The sequence below is a fragment of the Lathyrus oleraceus genome, chromosome 5 (assembly GCF_024323335.1).
Source record: "Lathyrus oleraceus cultivar Zhongwan6 chromosome 5, CAAS_Psat_ZW6_1.0, whole genome shotgun sequence".
NCBI classification, from domain to species: domain Eukaryota; kingdom Viridiplantae; phylum Streptophyta; class Magnoliopsida; order Fabales; family Fabaceae; genus Lathyrus; species Lathyrus oleraceus.
The window spans coordinates 301,169,471-301,184,069 of NC_066583.1; positions in this window are offsets into that span (position 1 = coordinate 301,169,471).

The window sequence follows — 14,599 nt, forward strand, 5'->3', positions numbered from 1 at the left end:
ATAATCAGGAAAAGTGAAGCAATGGTAGAGAGGATCATAAAACTGAACCAACACACTCAGAAGTCCTTCAACCACATCAGCAAACAAGATAGATAGAAGCTTCCTATGACGTTGCTTGAAGTCCAAAGGATCTAATACAAAAGATGACAACTTCCTTAACTCTTTCAAGTCGGGATATCTGAAACTGTACTTCTTAGTGTTCCTTCGTCCATAATCCATGGTATGAAAATATTTGCAAATAACACCTCAGTTCCTTGAAATTTTAATGTGATGAATGTTATGATACGCATGAATGCATGAATGCAACAATCACAAATAAGGGATCACACACAAGGCAAACAAACAAAGGTCAGGGGATGAATCAAGTCATTGTCAATATCAATTATCCATTTTGGTGAATTATGGTTTACACCTAATCAACACCCAAGTTCCATTGATATTGACAAGACTTGATTGGATCAACCAAGAATCAATGGTTTGTTGTTAATCACGAGCATGGAGTCTGGGTAAGGACCATCCCAAAGGAGTGAACTAAGGATAAAACTTGTAGATCATGTTCTAAAAAAGTTCCCAGAGTCTTAATTCCATTTATCGGATATTACAGGTTAGGATGACTGACTCATCAATCCATAATATTCTCAAGAGAAACTCGTCTGAGTGTAGTATCGCGTAACAACTATTATCAAGTCTACACTTGAACAATCTCTGCACTACGTCCTAAATAGGCCAAAAGGGGTTAAATGTTCTACAGTCCTTAGCTTCTCAGAACCCAAATCAGAGATAGTAATGCCTAACCACAAATAACTTGTGTGATAATCCTAACTTCAAAAGGGTCTCCACTGAGTAGATGGGTCTTAATCCAACTTATTAAGGACTACTCCACACAAGTCGAACATGACTATACCATCCTCCTATCATAATTGCACTCAAGTTTGGGTAAGAACTTATCTCACCACTCAGAGATCACCAACCACAACAAGCAGATTATATCACACAAACAAATATACAATTATATACACACAAAAAAGTAGGCTAAACCCACTGGAGACTACTCCCCAGCAGAGTCGCCACTTAATTTTTGTACCGGTAAATTCATGACCATCAAGCTTTGGATAAGCTAGATGTCAATTAAACCAGAGTCGCCACCGCGCTTTTATTGTTTCCAAAGGAAAAGGGAAAAGTACGAACAAAACCCAAAAGATAAGAAGTTTTCAAATCAAAACTAATAAAATGTCAGAGATTACAAGTAAGGAGGTTGGTTACATAGAGGGAAGGTGTTAGCACCCAAAGTGTCCTAGGTACTCCTAGGGAGCACTTTTTATGTGCATATGTGTTTTTGTACAAATGATGTTTGCAATAAATAGAATGGGGGTGAGAAAAGAATTTATTAAATTATATTTTTGTGTTTGACAAGACCTTCAGACTTGTGCCTATGTACCAACATAAAAATGAGGGATCAAAACCTCGTAGTTCGTGTAACACCCCTTTTTTCTACCCCAAAATACTTAACATATAATCATAGTAAATAAGCACGCATATAAACGAAAGCGCGTCACATCGACGTTTTCGAAAACTAGAAGCTTTCAAAAACCAACATCATTCATCATCAATATACAATACACCTGGTCATTTAAAATAACACATTTCACTTATCATGAATATTCAAGAATATGCGTTCACAGCGGAAAATAATGAATACTCATGTATTTCATAAAATGATCCATGTCCCATACCATGATCATCTCTCAATAATCTCCTCAAGATAACTAAAACCATATCCAGAATATTTGGCACTATGGCCTCTCAAACCGCAATTTTCAAATAAACATGTTCACAAGTAATAACATAATACGTATCCAAATCAGATATGAGTTTAATACTACCAATCTACCCCGTGTTACATGACCAGAGCATTGACTCACTACTTAGTCTCTAAACAAAGCACCGGAACTCTCCAGCTAATCTCGAGTGAGTTACCGTCCACTTACTTCCGCAATACTACTCTGGAGTATCTGCACGATGCCATGTAAAGCAACATTCAAACAGAAGGGTGAGAATTCAAATTATTATGAAGAAGTATAATAAAGCACAATGATTAAATCAACAATGAACGGAATTCATCACACCTTGTATAACCATGTCAATAATATTAACCATCATTTATTTCACATGTTTCAAACACACATAAAAAAACTCAGGGAGTATAATATTACAATCCAATACTATATTCCCAATTATACACATAACTACAATTATCACATAATCACATATTTTGCCAAATTATATATCCAAACATCACCAAATTCAATTACCATATCTCATACACACATCACAATCACACCAATGCATACATTCAATTATCACATAACTCTAATGTGACTCAATGCAATACATGTGACTCTATGCAGGTGGTACCGCAATGTGAACCCAACGTTTCACCGCTTTCAGATTCAATATCTAGAATCCAAGCCACGCTCCCGATCCGGACAAGATCAAAGACACTACGTCTATTTCCAATTAAGGATCAACGTCTGCTACGCCTATTTCCATTCAAGGATCAATGTCTATTACCATGTGAACCGACAGTTTCACCGCTTCCATCATGAAGCCGACCATGCCATGAATGAATGTACAAATACCAACACATATGCAATTAAGATCATCTCTACCATCTTAACATTCCACATATCACCATAATTCAACTCGATGAATTATCCACCAATGGCACATATAAACATTCATAACAATATATCATTCACAAATATAGGCTAATTATCAAATACGCACACTTAGATTTCATTTCAAATGAATACAACTTTTAAAATCTCAATTTTTCATTTTTCAACAGCAAGTAACCGGTTAACGCTCGGAGGGTAACCAATTAACACAAAACAGAATCAATTTCCTGCGCAGATTTTTAAGCAAGTAACCGGTTAACGCTCGGAGGGTAACCGGTTAACATAAAACAGAATCAACTTCCTGCGCAGATTTTTAAGCAAGTAACCGGTTAACGCTCGGAGGGTAACCGGTTAACATAAAACAGAATCAATTTCATGCGCATATTTTTAAGCAAGTAACTGGTTAACGCTCTATGGGTAACCGGTTAACACAAAAACAGAATGCAGAATTTTCTGCGTTTTTCATCGTTGGAGGACTTTCGGACCTCCGATTTCGATTCCGTAAAAAGCCAAACGTTCAGAAAATTATAACTCATATGATACTCTAAGTATATAAAGTTAATTTTCAGTTTTAACACAATTAAATTACCACAAATCAAGAATACTCATCAAAACCTAACAATTCCAAAACCATGAAATTTAGGGATTTCAACGTAAACATATTTCTACCCATTGCCCCAATCATACTAACCCATAATAATAAGGATTCTCCCCCTTACATCTTCAATTTTCTGGAAACCTTAGCTTCTCTCTTGTTCTTCCCCTCTTCTCCTTACTTTTCCTCTTTTCTTTCTCTGTTGCCGTCAATGAGCAAATGAATCCTACTTCTCACTCTCCTCACCTCTTACTATTTATATTTGGGCTTAAAGAATGATACTTCTAATTTAATTATTAGGCCCAATAAGACCTAGTCTTATAATATCTCTATTTAATTCAAATAAATTAAACCAACTCAATATGCACACCAAGTTAATTAATTCAATTATTCATTATATCTCATATCAATTAAATAATTAATTAACACACCAAATTAATTAATATAATCAATTATTATACTACCTAACAACCAATTAATTAATTAACACTCTAAATAAATAAAATAAAATATAATAATAATAATATACGAAATAAATACAAAAATTGGGTTGTTACAGTTCGTGGTATCAATTTCAAAGTGAGTGTGTTGCTTTTAACAAAAATTGAAGTTCAACAAAGGCATTAAAGGCCTAAAATGGTTTGAATAAGTGTTAGTTGTTTTTGCTCTTTTTGAAATTTTAAGTCAAATATAGTTAAGTTTGTTTACAAGTTTGTTTAAGAAAATGAGTTTAAAAATGCAATGGCATAAGGCCAAAGTTTCTAATTTGCAAAAAGGTCAAAGTTTAGAAAAAGCACACACAAGCAAAGAAGATTTAAAAAAAGGGAGAGATTTTGAAATTAAATAAGTGGGAAGGAGATGAAGAGACTAATCCTAAGCATAAGTTTAAAAGTTGAGAGTTAAAAAGATCTGACCAATGAGATACAATCCAATAGACAAGAATGTCATATAGAAACCCAAATTTCCCTTGGGACTTTAGAATCAAGCAATATCAATACACACATAGCAAGATGAAGAGAAAGACATCAAATAAAGATAGTCACATCCAAGCTTAGCAACTTCATGATCTTCTTCAAAATTTCCCATGCATCAGATGACTTCAAAGATGAGCATAAAACACAGATTTAAAATAACAACTTCACAATGATCATGTTGCAGATGAACTCAAATGGATCTTCAATTTTGTATCAGATGAATGTTCACTTCACAAGCACTTGGATTCATGAAAGTTGGCTTTGGCCAAGTCCTTTGCATAGGGAGTGTATCCTAATTCTAAGTAAAATAGTCTCAGATCAAACCAACAATCCACACAAAATGTTTTTTAGGGTTTTTGTTCTTATTATGTACATTAAGGTCAAAAGGCCATAAACACAAACAAGTATATACAAACTCAATATAAACACAAGATTTGGCTCAAATGAGCAAAGTGGATAAAGCTTAAAAATTAAAGTACATTAAAAGTAAATGACTTGAGATTAAATGTTAGTGGTTAGTTGATCAGAATTTAGTATTGCTTTTGCTTTGTTTTTGTTTAAGTCATTCTTTGGAGAACACTCAACCCACTTATCACAAGCATGGATCCTTGAACCAAGACATCTTCCAAAGGAAGGAAAAAAGGCCAAGTTTCCACACAATACCATGAAAGAGGGGAGACTTACAATCTCACTAACTAGAATGCTATGATTTTTGTGTCACAAATTTAGCACTATGTTAAGCAATCGTAATTGGACTTATGTAGAAGTCAAAACTATTTGAGGTCGGGCAATAGAATTTTGGTGGTAATACATGTTAGAGACATAGCATGATAAACTATGCTCATAAAACATGCCACACACAAAAAGAATATGAAAAGAGGTGGACCTAATCTCATCCATACTCATGTTGATTTTGCAATCAACTAGCCTTAGGATATAGAGCTATCATATGTCCAATGACATGAATGAATAAAGAAGGGGGATAAGATGAAGAGGGAGGGAGAATGGATTCAACACAAATTGGTCAAAGGATGACTTTTACCAAATTAAGATCATTCATTCATTTTGGGAGATGGAATGTACATTCCATCAATCCCCTAAATCCAATGATCTTAACCTAGCAAAGTCAAATCAACCTTGACCAAGGCCCAACAACACAAGTCAAACTCACAAAGTCAACTAAAATGGCTCTACACAATTAATTTGGCATTTAAACAATTAAAAATAATAAAAGTATGCATTAAATTAAATAATGGTTGGTCAATTTCCTAAAACCTCATCAAAACACCAAAAAAAATGGCCATGAGATTTACCATAGGTCAAACAAGGTCAAAGGACCTTGGAGAAAAAATTTCATCATTTTTGGAAACTTAAAAGTATTTTAAAACAATTAAAAATTTTCACAAAATCAATTAAGTCATGAAAAATATTAATAATGATCCAAAAAAATATATTAATTCAGAAAATGAAAGAGGATTTTATTTATAAAAAATTGGTGAAACTCTCATATTTTTTGGATCAATATTAAATTTAATATGAATTAGTGAAAATAAAGTAAATAAAATGAAATTCAAATAATCAGAAAAAATGTAGACCACTTGATCTCCCTCATTAATTGAGGTGGAAGAACAAGCGGACCAAAACACGCGTTCCATCATACACTTGAGTCAACACGCCACACAACTGGTATTCAAAAGGAACGCTCGTGATTAAAACAAAATGACTGTATTATATGGCTCAGAACCTATCCAGCTCATCACCGGAGCAAAGCGCCGGTCACCTTCTCAGGCGACCCTGGCAGGACTGGTTCACTCATCACCATCACAAAAATGAAAAAGAAGGACATGATTTTAAAGTAAAAATGGCACTGATCACGAATCTGACCTTAATTCATCCTAACTCCAAGTATATTGAGAGATACATGGAGTTGAAATTTGAGGTACATGAACTGAGTTGCTTCGATTTGACCTCAAAGCAACTCAATCTTCTTTCCTACATTGGTAGGATTTTAGACAACCAAGGATCCAAGAGAATTGATAAGAATTGAGAGAGAATCGAAGAGAAGAAAAAATCTGGAAAATACCTTCAATGTTGTGTAAAACTCGATCTCTCTTGCTTTGATTCTTGTTTGATCTTACTTAGGGAGCTTGCAAAAGTGGCTTAGGATTGAAACAAAGCTTTGGATCCCTGGAGTTTTGAACCTCCAAACGGCGAGATTCAAACTCAATTTTCAAAAGAAAATTCTCAGGTTTTCCTTTCAAATGTGAGGGTTAGAGGTCTTGGATCAAAGCTAGCGTGCAAGGGGTTCCCAATTCTGATGCAATGGACTCTTATTTATAGCTGAAGCAAGTTGTATTTGCACCTTCAAAGTTGTTTTAAATTTTGGTAATTGAGTGATGCATGCTTGCATGGGCATGTACAAACCCATGAAGCCACTCACTTAAGTCCATAATTACATGTAATTGAGTCTGAAAGTGGATTGGAATGCAAGGCAAAAGTGTGCAGTTGTTTGAAGTTTGATTCTTGCCAAATGATGATGCCATGTCCAAGCCATGCGCCGACCACTCAAACCTCGTCCAAAATGGATGAATTTGGACTCTTTGGAAAGGTTAGATCAATAGGAACAACTCTTATGTTGAACACTTTTCCATTTGAAGCTTGTATCATGATGAATTTTGAGGTGTAAGTTTGGAAATTTAAACATATCAAAAACATTTCTAAGTATCAAGCCATATGTTTGCTTATCCCTCCTTGGCTAACTTTTTATTTGAGCTTCAAATGAGAAAAGTGTCTTCATGAAATTTGTATCTATTTCAAAATACTTCAAAAGGGTCACAAATATGACCTCATTTGGATTTGAGATTAATGAGTTATGCATTTTTTAAGTTGAGGAAAATCACTTGTTCAATGGCATTGGTCCAAAATGACCTATAATGTATCCTCATATCACATGCTCATAAAAGTTGAATTAGCTCTTCCTTAAAACATAAAAGTTGAAGTAGACACCTTGAATTTGATTTTTAAACTTGGAAATCTTTCATCTCATAAAAATTCAGCAAGTTATGGCCTTGGGAAGTTGACCTCGAAATTAGGGTTTAGACAAAATGACCTATAATCTTTCACCATAAAAAATGACTTTCCAAGCAAAACTAGCTCTATACCTAAACATGATAGTTGTTTGGAATGTAATTTTGAGTAACTTTTCTCTTGGAATCATTTTCATATGAAAAAAATTGTAGAAGATAGGCTCTAAGGGACCTCAGATTTGATCAGATGAATTCCTCTGGTCAACCACCATCAACCAACTTGCTAGCCTGCAATTTTCTTGACTTTTGGGACTCATGGGAGATCATATATGCATTAGATTATGAAATTTTAAGTGTCCCTTTAAATATTTGATCAATTGGTGAAGAAGCTTATTGAAGAAGTCACTTAAGATACCCAGATGAACTAGGGTTTCCAAGGGAAACCAATTCCAAACTCTTGAAAAATTCTTGATCAAAATAACATGTGAAGATTAAAGGGACTCATATATAATGCCTAGAGCTATTATGGATCATTTCTTGGTTGAGCTCTTAGCAATGAGCGTCTTAAAACCCTAGATGTGAACTTGATGAATCAAAGGTGATCAAGTGCCTTACCTACAAAAGAGTTAGACAAATGCAAAGACATATTTTTGGTATTTTGGTTAGTAAATATGATAAAATATAAAGTATGATACAATCACATAGTGCTTGGTCATCTCTCCCAAAACAAACCCAATGAATGAGGGGTAAGGAGGATGCCAAGGTATGATCCCAATGCTAATGCATATGATGAGATAGCATGAGGGATCTTAGGGTCAAAATTGGGGTCTTACAGTTTCACCTTCTCCCGATTCACCTCAAACCATTTTCACAATTCATTTTGCAATGCAAATAGAAATGCTTAACCCAAAGCTCCTTTCTCAAACAAAAATCAAAATGACTAATTCATACTTTTATTTATTTCAAACAATAATGGAAGAAAAAGAATACCTGGGTGAAAGGTTTAGTCATAGCCTCGAGCGTTTAAGCCCAAGCCGTAATAGCTTACAAGTCCAAATGCATGTCTTACGCAAAAAATTCAAATGCGTCTTATTTTCGCAATAAATAGGAAGAAAAAGACTACATGATTGTAATGTCCAGTCATAATACAAAATACTAAGCCCATTACCTAATAGCTTGTGAGCCTGAATGTTTCTTTTTTGCTCAAAACACTTGTAAATATTCCAAAATCTTTCATAAAAAAATGGATTAAAGCGACTACTTGGGTGTATTGTCCAATCATAGTCCTGAGTACTAGACCCAAGCTGTAATAACATGCAAGTCATAAATACTCGTCTACCAAACCTAAAATAAACTTCAACCAATCAAACCTATCTTTTCTCTCCCCCGTGCGATCGAAACAATTTTTGCAAAAGAACATTGTTTAGTCCATTCTACCGCGATACAAGCAAGCGCTTAAGCATCCCCCATTCTAAACGTTTAACTGCTAGAATGCAAATTACACATTCATTCACTAAAATCAATCAACCAACACTTATTTTCTACCAAGAACCATGTAGCTTTGAGTTCCCTATCGACCTGGGGATACGTAGCAGCGAGATTCAATGTCTCGTCAAGAAGTATAACAAAAACCCCAAAAATATATTTTGTCTTGTCAGAACTATGTCGCTTTGAATTCCTCATCGCACCTAAGGATATGTAAGAGCAAGACACACAATCTTATTTAACACCCTAATAAAAACCTTTTTGTGACCTCTTTTAGTTTTCCTTTTTATCACTCAAAGAAAAACAAACAACATAAGCTAACATTCAATCACAAGTTTAACTAAAAGGTTTCCGTTGAGTACAATGAACGTGAGGTGTGCTAATACCTTACCATTGCGTAACCGACTACCGAACCCGAATTTGGTTGCGACGACCATATTATTTATTATTTTAAGGGATTAAATATATTTTCCCTTTCCTTCCTTGGAATGATTAAAGTTTGGTAGCGACTTTGTTCAATCATTTTTCGCGAGCGCGCGAATGCCTAGCGAGGTTCGTATTTTTTGAGATACGACACAATATTGTAATAATTTATCCTTTGGTAATTAGATAAAGGTCACCCAAACTATTACATTTAATTAAAATAATTCATGTCTAAAATTCCTTCACAAAAATTGAAAGGATCAAATTCAATAGAAACCTCATTATGAATTGTAAATTTTCTGACAGAGACGAGATTTTTAATCAGTTTAGGATAATGTAAGACATTGTTTAATATTAAAGAATTACTTAAGTAAGGTAAATATACATTTACACAACCAATAACAAGAATATGATTACCATTACCAACATTAATATTATGGCTCATATTTGAATAAGACAAGAGTTTTCCTTCATTTGCAGTCATATGAGAAGTTACTCTAATCTCCATATACCAGTTATCTTCGGGAGGAGAGATATAAAAAAATGTGCATAGTAACATGAATTTTCTTCAGATCATAGAATTTTGGCGCTTGTTATACAGAAAAATTCGATGCAATAGTGGCGAACTGAGCCTGTTGAGGCTTTCACCTGAGTTTACCTATTGTTTTTGTTAATTGATTGTTATCAAATAGGGACATGGTGAAATGGCTCATGGTTGCCACAAAGATGTCCATTGTTGTTGATTTGGATATAATGGAGAATAAACCCATAATTGTCATTGATATGGATATGGAGGCCACTATTGTTGTGACACCTATGAATGACCTTCACCAGGGCCATTGTTTTTCCCCTTCCATGATTACCATGACCGTTATTTCTACCACCACGACTACTCATATTACTGATAGGGTTATTGAGATGGAAATAAATCCATATTTCAGAATCATTATGAGATGAAGTAAAAGAGGAATTGTAGGTAGAATTTATCGCTATTTTTACTTCTTATGTTTCGTCTAGAATGATCATTGAACTAGATTGTAAAAAAAAAGGGAAGTGAGTCGTCGTGCGGGATTTATGAGCCCGTTGTGACATACACATCCATGAGGCCAGAGATGATATGTAGAATGAATATTTCATTTAAGTCAGAATGTCGACATTATAGAGTTGATTCGAGAGAGATTTGATATGTTGACAATAGGTGAAGGCATCAGGAAAATGCTCCATTTGGACACGTGTGAATTCTTATTTTAGGTAGAGAGCCCTAGAGTTTTGTTGTCATAGACAATATAATATAATCTGTCATGATAGTTTCGTGGTTGAATCGTGTTCGATAATAGTGTGAAGAAGATCATGTGAGGTAGTGGCGTAAATCCATTGTAGAACTACAACATCAAGATGCAGACATAGATTAGGTCAATGACTTTTAGAATGGTGGAGGTTGCTGTTGGTGTAAGCCCTAGAGCCCAATATTTTTATTATAACTTGAAACTTGTATCGAATTATTTAATAATAATAAGGCATTTCTTTATTATGTTTGTTTTAGCAAAGTAATACAATCCCTAGAATAGCTAGTTTGTTTGATGAAGCATTAAGTGTGACTTAATCATGATACCCCATAAACATAATGACATTATTCTTAAAGTATATGTAGAACAACTTAATTGTGAAATGGGGTGACATTAAAGCATTCAGACTATTATATGGATAGACTGATGATTACATCTTATGAATCATGGATAAAAGTTATCAAACATTCACATAGGTATAAATATTAGAAATAATAATTATACTGGATTGGATTACTACATATAAAGTTATGTAAGTGTCATAAGTTATTCTCAAGGTAATATTAGTGTATACCATCCTTCAACCTGGAACCATTATGGACCCTAGATATGGAGTCGAGTACTTTATTATCGATCAAATGTTGTCCCTAACAAGATGACCGAAAATATGGTTGATGGGTATTCCAAAAACTTTGTTGAGGGACATAAATGACCTAGATGAAATTCACCCATCCTATGTAAAGAGATAAATGTAGTATAGCTTTATTGTGAAATGGGGTAACATTAAAGCATTGAGACTATTATGTGGATAGACTAATGATTACATCTCATGAATCATAGATAAAAGTTATCAAATCTTCACATAGGTATAAATATTAGGAATAATATTTATACTGGATTGACCAACCATTAAATTACTACATATAAAGTTATGCAAGTGTCATAAGTTATTCTCAAGGTAGTATTGGTGTATACCACCCTTCAACCTGGAACCACTATAGACCCTAGATATGGATTCAAGTAATTTATTATCGATCAAATGTTGACCCTAACAAGATGACCATAAATATGGTTGATGGGTATTCTACAAATTTTGTTGAGGGAAATAAATGACCTAGATGAAATTCATCCATCATATGTAAAAAGATAAATGTCTAAGGTCTCAATATTGAATTGGACAAGGGTGACACCGTCTATGCCTTGTGTTCAATATATAAATGGAAGTTGTTATGTGCTGACCAGATTGACCCTGGGTCTTTCTAGGATGACCACATCAACCCTGACCGACCTCCAAGAAGAGGTATCATTTCTTTTAGTATCTTATCAATATCCAAAGACAGTTATCCTTATGATCCTAAGAGATCTCGACCATAAAATACATCCAACAAATCTTCGCAAAGGATGACGATCAAATACATAGTTCATTATTTTCATATCTCTCTATATAGAGTAGGCTCCAAATTGAGGTAACAAGTTTCAAATACAATTCCATTTCACCATTCTTCCTCATATACTTACTTGAGCATTGAAGTGTTAAACAAGCAGGTCCCTCACTCCTTCGCATCGAAAGCCGCAATCTATCATCACTACCGTTCACTTTCTCATCTATGGTTCCAGAATAGAACAAGGGCAAAGGATAATTATACACAAAAACATTATCACATAAAGATGCTTTCATATCACATGATATTTTTGTGACTTGATTAGAAATGATGTGTTGCTAGATATCGCTCACTATTTATAATAATAATTGTGTGATTTGATATAATTATCAACTTCACAAGAACTTACATGATCACACATAAAAGGGACAAATTGAGAGGGGGGAATAAATAAGTGAAGCTTATTCGATTATGTCGTCTTACATGCACTATTGTTAATCCGAGAAATGCAGTACATTGTAAGGTACGATATACTTAAATGAAACATGGAAAACCGTAAGGTACGATGTACTTAAGTAAAATAAAGAGCACAGTAAGGTAATATATACTTAAGTAAAATACAAAAGACAATACTACAAAATATACCTTTCGTAACACCATATTACTACACTACCATTTTGTCAACCGTAATAATATCTCATTTTTACACGCCTGTTTTTTTTAATAAAATATTTTTCATCACGACTCATAATTGTTGTTCTTTTTGGATTGGATGCATTTATCAAAACAACACATTAGAGAAGTATTCAAAGTGTTCAAGATTAATCTAGCTTGCTTAATCTATATAGAGGTACAGAAGGGACACATGCTAGACGTGATGTCACAACATGTTGGTACGACATTTGGACATTGTGTAATAGGTCATTCCTGATGCGTTTTGGAAGATTTTTTGGTCAAAGATTCGATCATATTTTATTTCTAATTGGCTTAGAAATATGATTAGGTGAATTGTTTGATAGCTGGACGGAGATTGATTCAGATTTAAATTTGAATTTAAATTGAAACAAATCGTATCTTGTTGGAGAGGTTTATGAAACAAATAATATCCAACAAATTCTACATTAATTTTGGAGGAAATTAAAGGTAATATCCAAGGAGAAAAGCCCAGAGTTATTATGCTATATAAAGAGCTTAAACCTACATTGGAAAGCAAGCATTCACATTGAATATTTTAGAGTGCTAAGGTTTACAAGTGTCTTTTTTATTTTTATGTACGCCAGACTATGTTTCAGTAACTTGGCGTAGTTGTAGGTTTTGTCTAGTTGAGTTGTACATTCAGTACCTTTATGTACACCTCTGTGTTTCAGCAACTTGACATAGAAGTTTGTCTAGTTGAGGTCTTAAATAGAAAGTCATTGGGTAGTTTTAAGAAGAGGCATTGAATAATATATGTAGGTGTTTAATTGGCTGCATTATATGGTAAAACACTAGATGGTTACAAATGTCTTGACTGATGTCATGACATGTATGTGTGACTACAGTGTAGTTACTGCAGGACTAGCTAACACAGGATTTATTGAATGTCAAACTGGATGCTGTGACATTCATACCTGTCAACAGATACTAAGGAATAGAACAACAGGTGTTCTGTTAGAACTTAGTATTTATTTCCAGTCTGGTTATCAAGGAAAGACCAGACCTGGCATAAGGCCTACTGACTGAATGTCAAACTGGATGTTATGACATTCATCATTAACAGCAGCTGCTGAAGATTAGACAGAGTGGTGTTCTGCTATACTTCAGCATGTAACTTAGTTTGTTCTTCAAAAGAATAACAGAACTAACTTAAGGCCAATTGTATAAATGTTAAGTTGGACACTGTGACATTTATTAATGTAAGCTATCACTGTAGTATGGTCATTTTGATCATGTACAGGTCAGCAAAATTGTACAGTCTGTTTTCTGGAAAAACAGACTCAGTATATGGACCTTGATGTCAAGCTGAATGTCGTGACATTCATGCCTGACAGCATATGCTATATTGTAGGTTGTTCAGTTTTCTGTTTCAGCTTTTTCTCAGGCTATTCTTCAGGAAGTCAACAGCTTAGAGAAAAACCAGGAAATCAACAACCAATCTACATTCAATGAACCTAACAAATATCCTATTTGTTAGTAACCTAAATGTTGAATTTATGGGAACTTGTGTGACCTTAAATTCAGGAGAATACAGGTGCAAAAGCCCAGGATACTGCAATATAAAAGGAAGGTGTTCCTTCATTCAGTTTCAGGGATTTTGAGGCGTGAAGATTAAGTGTGTCCATCATACTTCACTGCTGTATTTTTGTGAGTCTTGCATTAGACATATCTTGTAAGCCAAGCCATTATCACGTTGATGATTGTTTTGGTATAGGGTGTTCATTGAGTTGTAAGTGTTGTGTCACTCAAAGCTTTTAAGCGTGAGTGCTGTGTATCTTGATTAAAGCTGTGAAGCACAATCAAGAGTTGTTTGAAGTGTGACTTCAACTTGTCTTTAATATTGTTTAAAGATAGTAATCACTGAGGTGATTGAGGGGGAGTGAGTAGGAACTCTGATCTTAGGTTAAGATTGAAATTGCATTGGGTAGGGATTAAGTGATAAGTTGTAAACGGGTGAGTTTAGCTTTGAATTGATACTACTAATAGTGGATTTCCTCCCTGGCTTGGTAGCCCCCAGATGTAGGTCATGTTGGACTGAACTGGGTAAACAATTA